Consider the following 19,520-nt stretch of genomic DNA (forward strand, 5'->3'; position numbering starts at 1 on the left):
CACAACCCCTCTCGAGCACATAGCTGAGATTCCACCTCTCTGTCAAGTGTATAAGCCTCTGACCACGTTCACAGTGGCCGTTGCGTTCAGTGTTGCTTGCCAATTTTCACCACAGTCATTTTCGCATCGAAAATGCCATTTCCCATTTCGAGAAAAATTTTCAGGAAATTAGCTTTTATTTTTGTCTTTTTGTGATTTTTTTCGAAAACGTGGAAATCTATATTTATATTGCAAAAATTCACAAAAACGATGAAAAAACTATATTTTTACCATGAAAAATAACTCATTTTCGAAGGCATTTTTCACTCGAAAATCTAACTTAACATTGTTTTTGCAAAAATGAATGCGAAAAGAATATTGGCATTTTTTGTTCATCACTGGTTGCGTTCCCTGTGACAGCAGGTGTTTGCGCGTTATGCTTGCATTGCGTTGGGTACAGTGAAGCATACAGTTAATGAAAAGTATGCTTCACTTACACTGTTAACGCACACGTTTAGCGGTCGCCATACTGCAGCCCATTATACCGAAACGCACACGCTGCCCTGTGAATGTCGCATAGGTGGTGCATTGCAGTTCGGTAAGCCACACTACAATGCGGCTGTTATACTACACCACAGTAATACTGTATATTTAAAAAAAAAATACTTTAGACTGGCGCCTCACTACTAGCATTGGGGAGCAATGGAACAATAAAAGGACGCTATATTGATGTTATTATACAGCTCTGACTGAGAGGTTTGCATGGCAATTTTCCAGACTGAAAAATACTGTGTTAGCAGCAGCGCAGTGCGACAGAATCAGTTGGAATCACGAGACACGTAACGTCTTTGTTTACAGTTACAGTGAAGCATAATTTGTATGTATTGTATGCTTCACTGTATGTGCTGCACCGCATGCATACCACACAAGCGACTTGAACCCAAAAGCATTCTCTTTCGCGGCCTCTTATTTTATGTAAAAATAAAAGCGTCATTTTGCAACGGAACCAAATTAGTAGTGCAGACTGGTTGGCTTATATAAGAAAAAAAACAAATAAACACAGAACATTTATATCGCGCTTTTCTCCTGGCGGACTCAAAGCGCCAGAGCTGCAGCCCCTAGGACACACTCTATAGGCAGTAGCAGTGTTAGGGAGACTTGCCCTAGGTCTCCTGCTGAAAAGGTGCTGGCTTACTGCACAGGCAGAGCCGAGATTCAAACCCAGGTCTCCTGTGTCAGAGGCAGAGCCCTTAACCATTACACCATCCAGCCAATTCTATAGGGGTATATGAAAATTGTGGTGCACTCAAGAAGTTTGATAAGGTTTGGTAAAGATGGTTGGACGCCCAGGATACTGACCTTGATTAGAAAGTTGTATACTTGTGTAGGGTCCTGATATGGTGGGCTGCTTACATTCCTAAGTGCCTTGTAGTTTGGGGTGCATCTCTGCTCTGCAACAAGTCTGATGGTGCCCCTACATGGTACAATTATTTCATTTTTTTAATCAAATAATTCCGTAAGATTATTCAGTTAGATTGAAAAAAATTGCATAGTTGTTTTTTTTTCCGGTACTGTACATGAACGTTCTATTTGTCATAAATCCGAAAAATGATCGAATATTAATATTATTTAAGCGCTGTGTAGTATGTGGCCAGCGCTGCGTAATATGTTGGCGCTTTATAGATACAATATATTAAAAATAAATAAATATTATTCCAACATGTCCAGACATTTTTATTGAAAAAAGGGGATAATTGTTCATTTTTCTTGATTAAAAAAGGATTCTTTTCGACTTTCCTTTGATTCAATAATTTTAGTTGAATGTATGGGAAAAACGAATGTTTTTATTGTACCGTGTATGGGCGCCATCATTGTTGTACTGTTTTTGGGCTGGTGCTTTTTCAGCGTTTCTGCAGCCGCTTGCGGCTGCGGATCCGCTTGGTCAATGTATCTCAATGGGGTGGTGCACACCAGAGCGGGAGGCGTTTTGCAGAAACGAAAAATGCCGGGGTGAGGCATTTTTTTAATTTCGGATGCGTTTCTGCCTCAATGTTAAGTATAGGAAAAACGCAAACCGCTCTGAAAAACGCCTGTTCAGAGCGGTTTTGCTGGCGTTTTTGTTACAGAAGCTGTTCAGTAACAGCTTTACTGTAACAATATATGAAATGTACTACACAGAAATCCGCTGCAGCAATCCGCAAAACGCCATAGAAAAATAAGAAAAAGCGTTTCAAAATCTGCTAGTATTTTGCGGATCTGCTAGCGGTTTTTGGTGTGCACCAGGCCTTTATGTATATTTTGTTCCAGGCTGTTGGCTTGGTATTGTTGTACATTTAAAAGTGCTCAATTAAATTTGTTCTAAAAAAAAAAAATGTCAGCCTCCATACCCCTCTCACTTCAGGTTCCCTTTAAGAAATGACGCATTTTACTGAACGTGCGCAGAGGACCTTACATGGAACAGAGTGATGAGCTCTGCCAGTTGCTCTCAACTTCCTCCACTCCCATAATCCCGCATTCCCCAAATGTATCCTTTCACTTCCTCAGGTCTGCACAGAAAACAGACGGCCACACCCATCTTCACCCTCGTGAGCTCGCTCTTCCTGCCGAAATCTGTCACACTTACTATACTCGGCAGTGACACATACCTGGCTACAGCACAAGACTGCATGAGTGAGCTACAGCATCATCACCAGCCACACAGACAGAAATAAAGCAGCCTTAAAGGATATCCTAGCGCTTAAAGAGACACTGAAGCGAGAATAATTCTCGCTTCAGAGCTCAAACGCCGCTATCCCGCGGCTAAACGGGGGTAACTAGTCCATTTCTTCATAGGGGATTCTCAGCAAGGCTTTTATTCTTTATAAAGATATTCCCAAAAAAGGATTTAAACAATGATGCTGGTCAGCTTCCCTGCTCCCTACACAGTTTTTTTTTGGCAGTTGGACAGAGCAACTGCCATTCCCTAAGTGCTTTTGAAAACAAATATATCCCTGAGAATCCCCTATAAAGAAATGGACTAGTCCAAAACCTGTCGGTAATGTCAGATTTCTACTGCCTACTGTAAGTGACAGCAACATAGGAGAAAAGTGATTTATGGCTTATTTTACTCTGGAAAAAATGTACTTCTTATTTGTGTATGTTTGCACATATTTTAAATTTTACAGTTTTTCGCTGAAGTGGCCCTTTAACACACCTCCCATGCCCTGGCGTCTCCCTCTGTTCTCCGGTTATTCACCCCGTTCTTTCCATCCTAATCGGTGCCCTCTGACCCAGACATACTACTCTGCTAATGCACAGGGAGCCTTGTGACCGCACTCCCCGGCGACCCCATGTCTTGTCCGTGTGCACTCCCGTCACGTTACCTACCTGGTGCACCAGCGCTCCACCCCAAGCGGACATACTGCCTATGCGCAACGACCAGGAAGAAAACAACGGAGCCAATTACCGGTGACTCCGGGTCACGAGAGGTACGGTAAGCATCTGCACAACTCCCCACACACAGTAGGCGTCTTTTTTTTTTTTTTAACGTCTGTATATATATGACATGTCCGCCACTATAAAGCCTCGTACACACGTTTGATTAAAGTCGGCTGAGCCGGCCGATAACGACCGCCTCAGATCATAATCAGGCGTGTGTATGTCAGCCCACAACCCCCAACCCACAAGGATCAACTCAAGGACCCAACACACCGGCGGCCAAACAACAAGTACACACAGGTGGTCCTCTACATACAATTCTATGGGCTGTTCACAGTGCTGCGTTGTAACAAATCACATTATTCCAACTCGCTGCCTGCAGACTTTAAACTAAGGTAGAAGTGGTAAAATTTGCCAGTGATTGGCCAATCAAAATTGGATGTGTGTATCAGGCTTAAAGTGACCCAGAGAGGCAGCACCCTCATGTATTTTACCATATATATCAGTGGGAACATTAGAGAAAACACCTACCCTGCTCTCTGTTTCATTATTCACTGCTCAGCCCTGATAAAATCCCCGACTGAGCATTCAGTCTGGCTTTGCTCAGGAATCATTATAGCTGAGCCAGAAGGGGGCAGGCTTAGGCTTGAAAAGACATCAGAGAAGATAGACTTGGATATAATGATTCCTGAGCAAAACCAGACTGGATTCTCATTTGGGGATTTTATCAGGGCTGATAAAAAGCAGGCTGAGCAGTAAATAATGAAACAGAGAGCAGGGTAGGTGTTTTCATGTTCCCACTGATATATATGGTAAAATACATGAGGGTGCTTCGTCTCAGGGCCGGTTCTCTCATGAAGCAAGGTGAAACATTTGCATCAGGCACAGAGATTACAGGGGCAGCATGTTTGTACTGTTTACACTCACAGCATGCAGTCAGAGTAGGAGGAGAAGTGAGAGGAGAGTGTCGTGAAGAGGTCATCTTTGGGGAAAAGCAGCTTGTTGTGCTGTGTGAGGAGTCTGACAGTGAGTGAGGAGGGGGGAGGCAGGAGAGCAGCAGTGTTTCATGTGACTTGCACAGCAGAAGGGAGGAGGTGGCTCTGATGTCCTGACTGAGGAGGAATTGAGTGGCTGAGGGTAAGCAGTTTGTTACAGACTCACAGCCAGCAGTGTGTAGAGCTGCAGCATGTCATGTGAGAACATTAAATTAAGCAGAGTAAATTGTTGGGTGCTGGGCGATCATTCCAAATCAGGTAGCGCATCCTCACAAGTTTGCAGTAAAAATTCTAGAACCGGCCCTGGGTTTAAGTAGCAAAAAAATAAAAACACTAAATCCCGGTACACACTTTCAATTACGATTGGTCAATCACTGACTGACCAATGTTACCACCTCCATGTAGTATGAGGGTTTACCTACACAGTCTGCTCATAGTATTCAATATGTGTTGACTCTCGTACTACATGGAGGTGGTAAAATTGTTCAGTGATTGGCCAATCATAATTGAAAGTCTGTACCAGGCTTAAGACGTGTTTTAAACTAAATAATACTCAAACACTTTATAGCTCTGGTGATAATTCTCCGAGATGCAATTAACAACAACGTATTATTAGATGAGCCAGTGACACTGGGCTGTCTGCCAAGCCATAAATACAGCCCATAAAATGTAGTAACTTGTCGCACCAGACAGAGGCTGCTGCTGCTTGCCGGAGACTTGGGACTTCCTGTCAGATGGATACAAAAAAGGTTTTTTTTTTTATTAGGCCTTTAAAATCTCTTGTAAGCAATGTAGTCGGGGAAGACTGTCCAGAGGTAATACCACTGCTTCCCAAGAGGTGGCAGTAGAAGATAAGAGTATCCTCATGCTACAGATACATAAGATGGCATAAGTTCCATACATAAGATCAGGCTGAGATTCCCCCAGAGTACAGTAGTCCTCGGTTTACGAACTTTTGTCTGCTGAACCAAATCCGGTCATTTCAGCACACAGCGGCTGAGGGAGGAAGCTGGGTGCAGCCATAGCACCAATGACCTACTGTACATAGTGAAAATCAGATCTGACAGGTTTTGGACTAGTCCATCCCCTGATGGGGTATTTTCTAATATTTCTTAATTCAAAAAAAGCACTCACTGAACAGTAGTTGCTGAGTCCAAACTGCCAAAATTGTGTGTCAAGTAGGGAAGCTGACTGAGATCTTTGTATAGATCCTTCCCAGGAAGTGCTTTTGTAACTTATGAAGGAGATGGGCTAGTCGAAAATCTGTCAGATCTGTCAGCATCTTACTGCCTACAGTAAGTGAAAGCAACGTAGGAAAAAAGTAATGTGTAGGTATTATACTCTGATAGAAATGTTCTGTTTAGATGTACGTATTTTAAATATTACGGTAATTTTTTTTTTTTTTGCAATAGTGGTCCTTTAATTGTTATTTTGAGTGACAGTTTAACAGCGATCGCTGTAGAGACTACCGTACCGATAGTGTCAAAATTCTTGTGTGCGCTGCTTGAATTTAGCGTACAAAGCTCTCCTGCCACAATCGTCCATACACACATACAATTTTGATTACTGACCAATTTTACAACCTCAATGTAGTACAAGCACCAACAGACTGTAAATACTATGCGCATATTGTATAGGAAAGCTCTAATGCTACATGGAAGTGGAAAAATTGGCCAGTCATTGGCCAATCAAAATTGCATGTGTGTATCAGGCTTATGGGTCTCATCGCTACGTACAGACGTTATATTATCATTATACCATCTGACATTCTGGCAGAGGATTGCACATGTGTAGTTGTCCCTTCAGCCAATATCCCTGCAGGAAGAAAGGTTGGTCGGTGGATTCTCACAGCCAGTTGTGATTGCTTACACCGAGACAAGGTGGGACCGGGATGTTCCCTCTCTAGAGATGGGCAATGAGAGGCTGAACATCCTAGCTTGCTTGGAAATTTAATTTGGAAATTGGATGCAGTTTGGAAATGGACCAATCAAAATTGGTAGACATTACATTCGATTGGTGCATTTTTAAGCTGCATACAATTTGCAATGAAATCTGCATGCAAGCTGGTATTATTAACATCCCAGTGAGCACCTCTGCCTTCTGCTCCCTCCTCCATTAGCAGAAATATTCAGCTAAATCGCACATCCATGTTTATGTTAGATTTGGGCAGCCCCAGCGGCGTAACTATGGAGCTATGGGCCCCGATGCAAGTTTTACATACCCCCCCCCCCCCCCCCCCCAGCACTCTATACATAACAATTGATATTGTGCACCAAAACTGCCAAGGGTTTTTACAGTGTCAAAGGTGCAGAAGGGGATGGGGAACAGTTTGCTAACGATTACTACTATTTAAAGCATCTATAGAAGTCATTATTACCAGCACAGGACCAATATAGAGCTAATATTGTGCTTGAGGGAGGGCCAAGGGCCCGATGTGGTCGCTACCTCTGCACCCCCTATTGCTACGCCACTGGGCAGCCCACCTGTGCCTACATATCCGAATGCCATCAACACTGGACCGGGACAAAGTTCTCCAGCAATAGAGGAAGAGACTCCAAAGAGCGCCCCCGAACTGTGCCCGCACCAATATAGGTAGCAAACGTGCCCCCAGTACTAGAGCCCTCCCCAGTACAATAGCCAGTTGTGCCCCCTACAATATTAGGCAGCCACCATGCCCCGTATAATAGCCATATGTGGCTCTATAGTATTAGGGAGCCCCCATGGCCAGTGCGCCCAGAGGCTGGAGCCTATCCAGCCTCTGCCTCGGCCAGGCTCGGCACTGGACATTGGTGGCACATCAACAGGTAAGTGGCACTTCGCCTAACAGCACTACAGTCCCAGGTTACGATTCCAGCCAGAAATCCTGCTTTATGTTCTACTGCTGCTCAAATGGGTTTCCTCTAAGCATTCTGGTTTCCTCCTAACAAAAAAATATAGACTGGTTGGTCAGTTGGCTTCTCTGTAAATTAGACTCATACTGGGGTAGGGACATTCAGTTTGGACAGTTAGTGATAAGACTTGTTCTCTGTGCGCTGTAATAGGGATGGGCAAACAGAATTCTGAATTCCAACTTTTGCATCGGAATTTTGGAATATCGAATTGGAATTGGAAACTGACAGAATCCTAACGTGAAAACTCCAAACATTATACAGAAATTACGTTTCTCTAATGCGCAATCGTTTTTCTCATAAACAGCAAAAATGTCTACTGAGCCAATCATTCTATGAGAAAATGCAAAAAAATCTATCCGAAAATGCGAACATTCTAAACGAGATTGTAACCTACTGTGAGCATATTTTCACAAATATACACCAACATGGGTAATCTTATGGTTAGTGTGAAAGAATTATAATTTTTTCACATTTTTTGCAAATTTTGCAACGCAAACTCAAAATGCACAAAATTTCTTGAATTTTCGTGTTGCCAACTATCCCTGTAAAGCTCTGCAGAGAATGTTGACAGTCTATAAATGCAGAATATAACACACACACATTCACTCTAAAAAAAAAATTGAATACTAGGCCTCATATACAATTCCCTTTTTCTCCTGAGATTTCTCTTAGGAGAAATTTTCACATCTTGTCTTAAAATTCCTTTTCAGGCCTCATTCACAGCGGGACAATGCGGAGCTGCGTTATAAACCTTTATAACGCAGCTTACTGCACTGCAATGCTAATCCTATGGGCTGTTCACAGTGCGACGTTAGCGTTGCATTGTAACTAGTAGCGCTGTGGTAATGCTCTGCTGCAGTGCATTACCTCTAAATGCACACGCTAATAAACAAACAAACAAACACAGAACATTTATATGGCGCTTTTCTCCTGGCGGACTCAAAGCGCCAGAGCTGCAGCCACTAGGACGCGCTCTATAGGCAGTAGCAGTGTTAGGGAGTCTTGCCCAAGGTCTCCTACTGAATAGGTGCTGGCTTACTAAACAGGCAGAGCCGAGATTCGAACCCAGGTCTCCTGCGTCAGAGGCAGAGCCCTTAACCATTACACTATCCAGCCACCACAGGTACAGGAAAGCATACTTTTCATTGCCTGTATGCTTCACTGTACCTACTGTATGCGTCTGGTAATGCAGCGTTTGTCTTACCACTTTTTTGCGTTGCGTTGTAATGCTGCGTTGTGACTTTAATGTCGCATTACAATGCAACGTCCCACTGTGAATGCAGCCTAAACCACCAGCAAGTAAGAAAGTCTTCAAAATAATGTTGATAGTACTTTTTACAACAACTTTTAGGTACATTTTAGTTTGTAAAATGAAAATGTAAAAGGACCACTACTGCGAAAATCGTAAAAATTTCAAATAAAGTAAACACATACAAATAAGGAGTACGTTTCTTCCAGAGTAAAATGAGCCATACATTATTTTTCTCCATTGTTTCTGTCACTTACAGTAGGTAGTAGAAATCTGACAGAACCGACGGTTTTGGACTAGCCCAGCTCCTTATGGGGGATTCTCAGGGTTTTCTTTATTTTCAAAAGCACTTAGTGAATGGCAGTTGCTCCATCCAACTGCCCAAAATAGTGTGCAAACAGGTAGGGGGGCCGTCTTCATCTTTATATAAATCGTTTTCAGGGATTGTCTCTTTAGAAATAATAAAGGCTATGCTGAGAATCCCCCATGTTGGTTCTGCCAGATTTCTGCTGCCTACTGTAAGTGACAGCAACATAGGAGAAAAGTCATTTATGGCTCATTTTACTCTACAAGAAACCTACTTCTTGTTTGTATGTGTTTACTTTTTTTATTTAAAATTTTACAATTTTCGCAATAGTGGTTCTTTAATTCTTCGTTTAAAAAGAATATGAAATTTATCTTCTAGGAAATAATTTAGGATTACTTATTTTCTTCACATCATCGTTCACATCATCACACACAGATGGCTGTGCGATTGGAACACAATGCGTTTGATCGCACGCCATCTGCGTTTCCATGCGCTGCGTGGCTGATCCCTTTCACTGTAGTGACTGGGTCAGCCATGCATTTTGCCACAAAATGCATTCGCGCACCGCACTGATACGCAACGCATGCAATGTGAACATCTGACAGTGCAGTCTAATGTTCGTGCGTGCGTGTAATGTGAACGAGGCCTAAAGCATTTTACAACGGAAAAAGTACTTAATAGTGGATGAAAAAGTACTGTCAAAATCATTTTAAGTATTTTCTTGCTTGCTGATGGTTTAGGCTGCTTTCACAGTGGGACATTACAGGCGCACGTTAGTGCAGCCTGTAATGCAGCCCACCGCACAGCAATGAAAAATCAATGGGCTGTTCACAGTGCACACGTTGCGTTACATTGTAACGCAGCAGGTAAAAACAAAGTGCTGCATGCTGTGCATTATACGTGGCTAAGCCGCGTTAGACTGTTTGCACATGCTCAGTAATGTTGGAGGAGGAGGTCTCCCCTCCTCTTCCGCGGCCAGCCACATGGCTAATTAATATTCACTGCACTCAGTGACGTGCAGTGTTTACTTCCTGGAGCGGCCGCTCTGTGCGGCGATTGGCTGGTGGGACCACGTGATGTGGATCACGTGGTCTCCGAAAGCATGGCACAAAAAAGGCGCACCAAGAGCAGCATAACGCAGCTCTTGGTAGCGTCCTCGTCCAGCACCACCAGGCGTTGCGTTAGGGGCACGTTATGCGACCTATAACGTCCCCTAAAACGCAACGTCCTGGTGGGAAAGAAGCCTAAAAGGGCATTTTATGACAAAGTGTAAAAATATCACCTAGGAGAAAACTCAGCAAAAAATGTTAATTTGCATTTGGGCCCTTGTCAGTAAAATGCCATTGAAACCACCAAAGCGAGAAAATACTCAAAATAATTTGGAATAGTACTTTTCATCCACTTCTTGGTACTTTACTGTAAAATGTAGAAAAGTTTGAAGAAGATGATGAAAAATGATCTCCCAGGAGAGAAAGTGAATCGAATAAGGACCAGATATCTCATTCAACTGATTGGGGGTATTCTTTCTTAAAGGAACACTGCAACCAAAATTTGAACCTTCTGCCATCCCCAGAAAATTCTGATCCCCAGAGACTCCTGACACACGTCACATCAAAGAGTAGCATCCTGCAAAGAGATCGAATCCACACAATCGTCATCTGATCTGATCTGATCTACCGTTATAAGACAACACCTGCTTCATGCAAGGTCCAATTTTGACTCTGAGTTCTCTTCCACTTTGTTTCATACAACGACACAGTCTAAGGAACACTCATCATAATAACAACTGTTTTACAGTCCGATTCAGTAAATTAAAAAAATGCTTTAGTTAATACTCCTCGACAGGATTCCATACATACACCGGTGAGTAAGCAGATTTGGGAGGCAACAGCAGCCTTCCCATTTGCCAAGACATTATTTTAGAATCTCATCAGCTGTTTCCACGCAGTAAACAACAAATACAGCATAGCAATACAGCTCTTAGTCACTAAATAGGTTCTAAAAATATATATATACCAACCAAAGAAAGTTTAAGAAAATCATTTCAACTCAGGCAAGCAAAGCGATGAGTTTTGAAAGTTTCCTATTTGACTATTGAAAATGTAAAGTGAACTTGAGGTGAAAATAAACTGATGAGATAAAAATAACTTTCTTTTTAGATATTTCATGGTTTTATTTTACTGCATATTTAAACATTTACTGCTCAGTGCCAGCCTATTAAGTGTCCCTGAATGAAAAACCATGAACTGTTAACCTTTTCCAATCTCCCTCTGCTCTCAGAAGTATTCTGCCCCCAAAAACTTTTCTGGCTGTACTTTGCTTATCAGTGATGTTTATTATATTTCCGACAAGGAACTACAAGACAGAAGACGTCACTTGCATGCCTGAAAATTAACTCTTCCAGGCAGCAAAATAAAACAAGTAAAACAACCTGGTTATTAGTATGTACATAAACATGTTCATTTCATCATGTCACATGTCACCTCTTGTACACTTTAAATGATGCCCTTTTTGCTGACGAACTGAATCAATGACAATCGCAAGCTGTCGAGACCTTGTCTTGAAAGCTTTCAATTGTCATTCATAAGTAAATGAAAAGAAATGTAGAATTTAAGTCCTATTTATTAACCTTTAAGCAATCCTTGCTATGCTCTGATATGACCCAAGCCAGGATTGTAAAATTTTCCCACCTGATTTAAAAAAAAAAAAAAAGCAACAAAAAACAATCCAGTCTTGATTTTTCCCAATGAGTTTTTCTCCTTCAGTGTTTTCCAACCTTAGTAATACATCCCGGCAGTAAGAAGCAAGCACACTGTAAACACACACACCTGGCTAGCGGATTCTGTCGCGGTCGCTTCGTTACGATCCGTAAGCTCCAAAGCAAGTTTTTCCAAGTGTTTGTTTTGCAGCGAGTGAATCACTGGCTTATATAGGAGCAGCTGATCCTCTCTGATGTGTGATGTCACAGACTCCGCCTTCCTCTTACCTGTGCATACAATCCTCAGGAGACTACCTGTTTCATAATGCAAATTACCATAAGCTGTGCGATCCCTCCCTCCTGCCACAGATCGCACGCTGTCACTGCGCTTTACAAGCCTGTGCAGGACAGGTTATTCCAGAACAATTAACCTGGAAAGCAGCTCAGGTCTTTTGTACATTCACAAAGGAATGAATTGTTAAAGCGGGACTCTAGGCAACTTTTTTTTGTTGTTGTTTTATTGTTTACAGGGAATCTGAAGAGAAAATAAACTTATGAAATAATGAATTGTATGTATAGTACAGCTAAGAAATAGAACATAAGAAGCAAAGAAAAGTCTCCTCATATTGTTTTCAAGTACAGGAAGAGTTAAAAAAAAAACTTCAGTTGTTATCTAGACAAAAGAGCTTCTCTCAGCTATTCGACCAACTGGGTGGAATACAGTCTTGTTTTTTGAAGCACTTAAACAGCCAAGAAACAGTGAAAGACTTTTTTATTTTTCTTTGGGGGGGCGGCCCTCCACCATGTAGTCTGGAAAAAAAAATGTCCCTTCATAACCGCAAAGTTGGACAGCACTGGACTACTTAATATTTTTATTTTGCGGCATTTGACTACTTGATGAATTATCACGAGGCATGTGATTATTTGATTATTTTATCTAAAATGTATCTGGTCAGACCCAATCTCTGTGAATAACACCGCTACTTATGTACGTATGTGAGCCCAAAATGGAGGGGGGAGGGAAGGGATCGGTGGGGGGGGGGAGGGATCGGTCAGGGGGGGGGGGGGCATTGGGCCCCGGGCTAAAGCTTTCTTGGTGGGCCCTTAGTGGCCCAGTCCGACCCTATTTCTGTGAGGTTCACCGGGGTGACATGACGGGGTTTGTGTTCAGTGGGTTCGAGAGAGTTATGCCATCTAGAAGGGGAGGGAATCTCTATAAGAAATTGCTACGACAAGAAGCTAAGTGGATCTAGTGGATCTAAGTGGATTGGGGACTAGGATTCCCCTGGGTCTTAATGCCAGATGGGATCTGGCAATGATTACTTGATCTTTATTTATATTTTTCAAATATACATGTCAAGCTTGATCCTCCTATAGGTAGACTACTATCCTCTAGTCTATGGTGTCTGTTGTCTTTAAATCTAAATACAAAAAAACACTGTTTCTGAGTCTGGTTTTGATTCATCTAGGTTAATGCTCCTGTGCGTTTTTGCTCCTTATTTCTTTTGTTTTAATTTGTACATTGAATATTTTGTCTTGTATTGCTGATGTTGTACTTTGTGTATTTTTAAAACAAGTGATTGTATAGTTGGATGGGAGTGTCCAGTGCCCTGCTAACCACTCTTATTGGGTGGATTTGAGGCGGGCCTTGAATACTGACATCCCTACTTATATGCCTAGGCTGCCATTCATGTATTGGCTATGATTATGGACTGACGTCCGAAACATGTCAGCTAATTGATGCCTGCCATGGGTGTCTTTGGATACGTCCATCAATAAAGGTCTTATGTCCTACTGACAAGTGAGGACCACCTTTTCTTCTTCCATGCCAAGTGTGGATTTGCTGCCCAGGTTGAGCACTTTGGTTGGAACTTTTGGAGTAGAGCGGTGTTCACCTTGTTACGTTTATCGTAACCTGTTTAGGGGTACAAAGTACCCAGAGAAAATGTTTATTTTCTGGTCAGCAGCTGGGCTTGTATTGCTGCTGACTCAGGAGTGATGGGCAGGCAAATCAGGAGATGGCTGTTATGTGCCGGAGGAAGAATACGTGTGTATATTGATGCATGTACCCTTTTGGTTGCCGGGCAACGGAGACGCAGGTGACAGGATCCAGCTGAGTGAAAGTGCACGCGCACAAGGCGGGAAGGGAGCTTGAGTGGTGGCCGTTATACAAACTGGTTATAAGCAATTTGTATGTGTGAGGTGACGCACTTAGCTGGTGGTGAGGAGAGGGAACAGAGGAGATGCAGCTGATGGAGAGAGGGCCACAGCATATCAGGGAAACGTGGCAGTGGTGGGCCGAAATTTAGCATTTGTGAAATTTCGCATCGAAATTCGCAATGACGCATCGTAATGCGAAATTTCTAAGTAAAATTGTAATTAATTTCGTATGTAATAGTAGTATTTAAAAATTTCGCTCAATTTTCGTGACATTTCGCTTAATTTTGTGCCGGATTTAGAGGTTGATAGCAAATCCCCCATACATGCTATTGCTACCAAAATTGTTACATATGTTAAGCAGAATAGTGGGTATAAGTCCCAAAAAGAATTTTTCAAAAAGACCTTTTAGTTTTTGAGAAACTCGATTAAAAATGCAAAGAAAATGTTTTTTAAACTGTCATTTTTCTTAGTTTAAAACCCTCCTGGCGGTTGATTTTTTTCTGCCAAATAGGCAGAAATCCGTTTTTTTTAATTGTTTTTTTTTGTTTCATGTAAAGCTACCAGAGTGGTAGCTACATGAAACACCACTAGAGGGCGCATGTGTCCCTCTAGTGCGATCGTCGGCGGCATCAATAGCAAACAGGGGAACGCGTATATAACGCGTTCCCCTGTTTGGCTTCTCCTGTCACCATGGCGACGATCGGAATGACGTCATGGACGTCAGCCAACGTCCTGACGTCAGACGCCTCCGATCCAGCCCATAGCGCTGCCTGGAACTCATTAGTCTGGGCAGCGCAGGGCTCTGGCGGGGGGGGGCCTCTTCCGCCGCTGCGTGCGGGCGATCGCCGCAGAGCGGCTGCGATCAAGCTGTGCGCGCGGCTAGCAAAGTGCTAGCTGCGCGCACAGCACTTTAAATGGGGCGAATCGCCCCACCAGGGGCTGAGATATCCTCCTGCGCGGCATAGCCCGAGCTCAGCTCGGGCTTACCGCCAGGAAGGTTAAGGCTCCCTGCACACTGCATGCGGTGACGTCAATATTTACCTTCCCGGCTCCTGCGCAGGCGCTCTGATGGCTGTCGGCTCCGAAGTAGGCGGAAATACCCGATCGCCGCCGGGTCTGCTCTACTGCGCAGGCGCAAGTTTCCGGCGCCTGCGCAGTAGAGCGGACCCGACGGAGATCGGGTATTTCCGTCTATTTCCGTGCCGAAAGCAGCCACAGCGCCCCCGCTGGAGCCAGCAAAGGTAAATATTGAATCTACAGTCGGGTCTGTCGCCGGCTGTTCGGAGGGCTGCAGCGAGACCCCCGTGGGACAGAGGACGGCGTGGGAAGCCTCATTAGGATCCGGAGGCTTCCCCCACCGAGTTGAGTACCCCCCAGGGGAGGTTTTTGATGTTACAGAGTCTCTTTAACATATATCCTTGCTATTCACTGCTAAAGTCAGCAAGAAATTACACAAAATTTCGTGACATTTTATGCAAAATTATGCATGACTACACGAAATTAATTAAATTTGCAAATCATAATTACATATAAGAGTAATTGTGAAGATTTTATGCGAAATTTAGCGAAATCGTAATTTGTTGATTACAACGATCATCACTACGCAGGAGGCCACCTGGACACAAGCAGCATTTCAGCAGGAGAGCAACCACCGCAGAGCAGTGATTTAAGATAAGCGAAAGGAAAATGTATTTAAGCACATAAAAAGTTTGGTGAGAGAAAGGGAACAGCGGAGAAGGAGAGCGAGAGAGAGAGAGAATCTTAAAGGAGTTCCAAGGCCAAATCTAAAAAAAAGTGAAATACCTGCATCACATTTGAATGCACGGAGGTCGCCGTCCGCACCCTCCATGCCATTCCGCCAGGTCCCCACCGCTCAATAGCCCTCCCTGGTCGGCTCCCGACCGCATGGCCCATGTCGGGCTCTCCTGCCTCCACTAACATGGCCGCATGAGCTGGCGCGGCTGCGTAGTCCGCATAGCCGCGAGTGCGGCTGCTCAGCTCTAGGGCCATATCCCCCCCCCCCCCCCCCCCCGATCCACACTACAGGCTGTTTCCTGTAGCGTGGGGCTATTGAGCGGCGGGGACCCGGTGAAACGGCACGGAGGGCGTGGACGGCGTCCTCCGTGCATTCAAATGTGATGCAGGTATTCAACTTTTTTTTTTCAGATTTGGCCTCGGAAGTCCTTTAAGGTGGTCACTGATGGTCCAATTTCTAGCGAAAAATCGTTTGAGCGATCAGAAATTCTGATCTGGTCGTCCAATTGGATTTTTGTCAAACCAAAATTTGGATTTTCTTGTTGGTCGTGATAGATAGGAAGCAAAGATTGGTTCGTTGATGGTGTGGTGAACGATTTCACCTCCGATCAGAATTTCTGATGGCTCGAACGATTTTTCGCCAGAAATTGGACCGTTAATGGCCACCTTAAAAAATAGAGACAGTTTCAGATTTACCTAAGCAGGAGATGAAAAAGTTATGTGAGAAAAGGATTTATGTTAATACCAGCTTGTCAAGCATAATTGTGAATGTTACACAAGCGCAAAAGATGATTCGCCTGCTCATATAACTGATAAGATATGTATATACTGCAGCAAGTTATGCCAAAGGGAGAGATAACTATACTTCCTCACCGTGAATAACTGCGTGTATGAAAAAAGGGCATCGTGAATAAAGGGCCCGGCTGGAAAACGAAATGGCCCCGGTGGATAACGAAATCTGATATCAATAAATATCATTGTTAAACTTGGTTAACGATAAACACCGTTGTAAATACAGACTGGAAATAATACCGAAAATATATTAACGTTAAAAATCGTTATGTTATTCAACAATACAGCTTAACCCAACCCTACATAGAACCCTCCCCTGGTGGTGCCTAAAACTAACCACTCCCCTGGTGGCACCTAAAGGTCCGTACACATGCCGGACTGCAGGCAACGATGGGTCTGCCGTCACCTCCCGCTGGGCGGGTTTTCAGCAGACAGTCCGGCGTGTGTACAGTCTGTCGGTGGACTGATACGGCTGTTTCTGAGCGATCCACCTCCCCCCTCCCGGTGCTGCCTAACCCTAACCAACCCCAACCCTAACTACTCTCTCTGCAGAAACACCTGTACATACAAACGAAATAATTTGACAAAAACTATAATGTTGCAAGCTTCTAAAACTATAACATACTTCAAAAACTGTAATGTTCTAATGTTGTTAACGATATTTATTGTGGTGCCGATTTTTCTGCTTTTTTCACCGTATTAACGATAATTGCATTAGAGTCTATGGCGGCGCCCTTTTCGTCCACCCTCAGCCGGCGCCCTTTTTTCCAGCTACCAACTGTTCCTATTGAGAATTATTGGAGACTGTATAAGTAGGATGAGTGTGTGTGCCCTCAGGAAATTCTCCTATCCAGTACTGTTGCCCTCAGATAGCTCCAGTCTAAATTAATCCCATTGGCTGGCTGAGTAGAACTATTTTTATTAATTTTGCTTAAAGTAAGTGTTTCCTTAACAAGCAAGCAATATGCTTATTTTTTGTTAGTCTGATAAGGAAATGTTAGTAAGTTTTACCTACCTGAGAAGGAACTGTATCTATCCAGAGTCTTGCAATAGAAAAAAAGCAAAAATCGTTAAACAAATTCCTCATCAGTTCAATTGTATGTGCTATTGGTTGCTTACCTGTTAGGATTCCGACATCCTGTAATAAACAACACCGTTAATGAAAAATATACTGTTAACAGAGACAGACATGAGCAAATGCTAGGAATACTTACCTGTTTTTGGATCTGGTGAGGACCCTTACCTGAGGAAAGAAAGGAAACATTAACTGCTATTTATTTATTACATTTATTGTATGTATGTATTTATTTAATTTATTCATTCATCTAACGCAGGGGTCAGGAACCTTTTTGGCTGAGAGAGCCATAAACGCCAGATATTTTAAAATGTATTTCTGAGCCATACAATATATTTCAAACTGGGACTGTCTGCGCAGCAGAGGGCTGATGTCCCTGTTGCCATGGTGAGGTGTATACAGTTGATCCGCCAGGCAGTGGAAGTGTCAGACATGTCTCCAGCTTCTCTTGGGATTCAGCAACATCAGCAATTTCCCGAGAGCCAGAATGGAGAAATACTGACTAACAGCTTGTACAATCTCGTCCTACAAAGTCACTGGACCTGACAGGGTCCAGAGTGGGACAATTGGAGCAGCTGTTCGTTTTGGGGGAGCGCAAATAAGTTGGTAGTGCATGCTACAGCAGTAGCATGCCTACTTTGAAAACCGCTGCCACACTAAGCTGTGCTGATTGAGCAGTGTGGCTTAGTGAATCAATCCTTACTGTGAGCCAGATGTAGCCATCAAAAGAGCCACATCTGGCTCCCGAGCCATAGGTTCCCTACCACTGATCTAACGGATAATATCTATCTACTGGAAGCACAAGAGTACTGAGTAGTATGGCCTAGTCAGGGTCAATTGATGAAGGGTATATTGGTTCGGTAGAAAAGTAATTCTGTTGTCTAGTATTGATTTGTTACTAACTTACTGTTACATTTACAGGGTGCTGAAAGTTATTGACTGAGTTTAAAAAGACACTGAAGTGTCATAAAAATCATCTTTTTATTTAAAAAATGTGTTTAACATGCTAGCCCTACCTAAAACGCTGCATCCCCGCTGCTGTAATCAAACTAAATCCCCACTAACTCCCCCCTCCCTCTCCCCTGCAAAATCCACGACTTTCTTGGTCGTGGATTTTGCTGCTGTAGGAGGCAGAGCTTTCAGCTGCAGCTCTGCCTCCTTACGCGTCTATCAGCGGCGGATCTCGGCCTCTCCCCCGCAGGAGAGAAGCGGCGATCGGGGCTGACAGACACGCTGAGAGGCAGAGCTGCAGCTCATAGCTCTGCCTCTCACGGAAGCGCTCCCCAGATTGCCCCCCGGGGAGTTTGGGGGGGATTTAGTTAGATTACAGCAGCGGGGATGCGGCGGTTTAGGTAGGGCTAGCATGTTAAACACATTTTCTAAAAAAAAGGTGATTTTCATGAGACTTCAGAGTTTCTTTAAAGTGAACCTTAAGTCATGCGAAAAAAATGAGTTTTGCTCACCTGGGGCTTCCCTCAGCCCCCTGCAGCCAATCGATGCCCTCGCCGTGTCTCTCTGATCCTCCCGTCCCCGCCGGCGACCACTTCCGGTTTCGCCGTCAGGACCCGACAGGCATGGGAACGCGAGTGATTCTTCGCGTTCCCAGCCAAAATATCGACCCCTATGCTGCTATTGCGGCCTCCTGGGGAGGGGGGGAGGGGAGTGGTTAGTTTTAGGCACCACCAGGGGAGGGTTCTGTGTGAGAGAAGGGTTGGGTTAAACTGTGAGGATCGGAGAGACACGGCGAGGGCACCGATCGGCTGCAGGGGACTGAGGGAAGCCCCAGGTGAGTAAAACTCATTTTTTTCGACCTTGTTTGCTTCCTGATATAGCTTCTGATTAGCTCCAGTATTGAAGTAGCATGGACATAGAGTGATGTAATATTGAAATTGTTGTTAATGAAACTTTCTTGTTTGAAACAAAAGAGGAAAAATTCTTTCGAACCAATTTTTTTTCTCAATAAATCTTCATCCTCGTACCAACAGGTTTTCAGTGTCTGGCGTATCCCTCCCAGTTGGGTTAAGAGAAAAACCGGTTACAACAATGTACTCACAAATTCTTAGGAAGCGAAGAAGAGCCTGGGGCAGGCCTGTACAGACTGCGCAATTCTGAGGAAATACACAGAAAAAATAAACAATACACACTTGCTGCATACACATATATCTGGAGTGAGCAGGGCCTGTTCTCTCATGAAGAAAGGTG

General features: G+C 43.7%; 1 protein-coding gene across 1 annotated transcript in view; it reads right to left on the reverse strand.

Moving 5' to 3' along the window:
* The window catches only part of CAPN14 (calpain 14), an 86,559-nt gene extending 69,189 nt beyond the window's left edge, over positions 1-17,370 (reverse strand). The window contains exon 1 of the mRNA XM_068232791.1: positions 17,259-17,370. The gene's annotated coding sequence lies outside the window, so the exon portion shown is untranslated. The remainder of the gene's footprint in view (positions 1-17,258) is intronic.
* Positions 17,371-19,520: the final 2,150 nt, after the last annotated feature.

The sequence above is a fragment of the Hyperolius riggenbachi genome, chromosome 4 (genome assembly GCF_040937935.1).
Source record: "Hyperolius riggenbachi isolate aHypRig1 chromosome 4, aHypRig1.pri, whole genome shotgun sequence".
NCBI classification, from domain to species: domain Eukaryota; kingdom Metazoa; phylum Chordata; class Amphibia; order Anura; family Hyperoliidae; genus Hyperolius; species Hyperolius riggenbachi.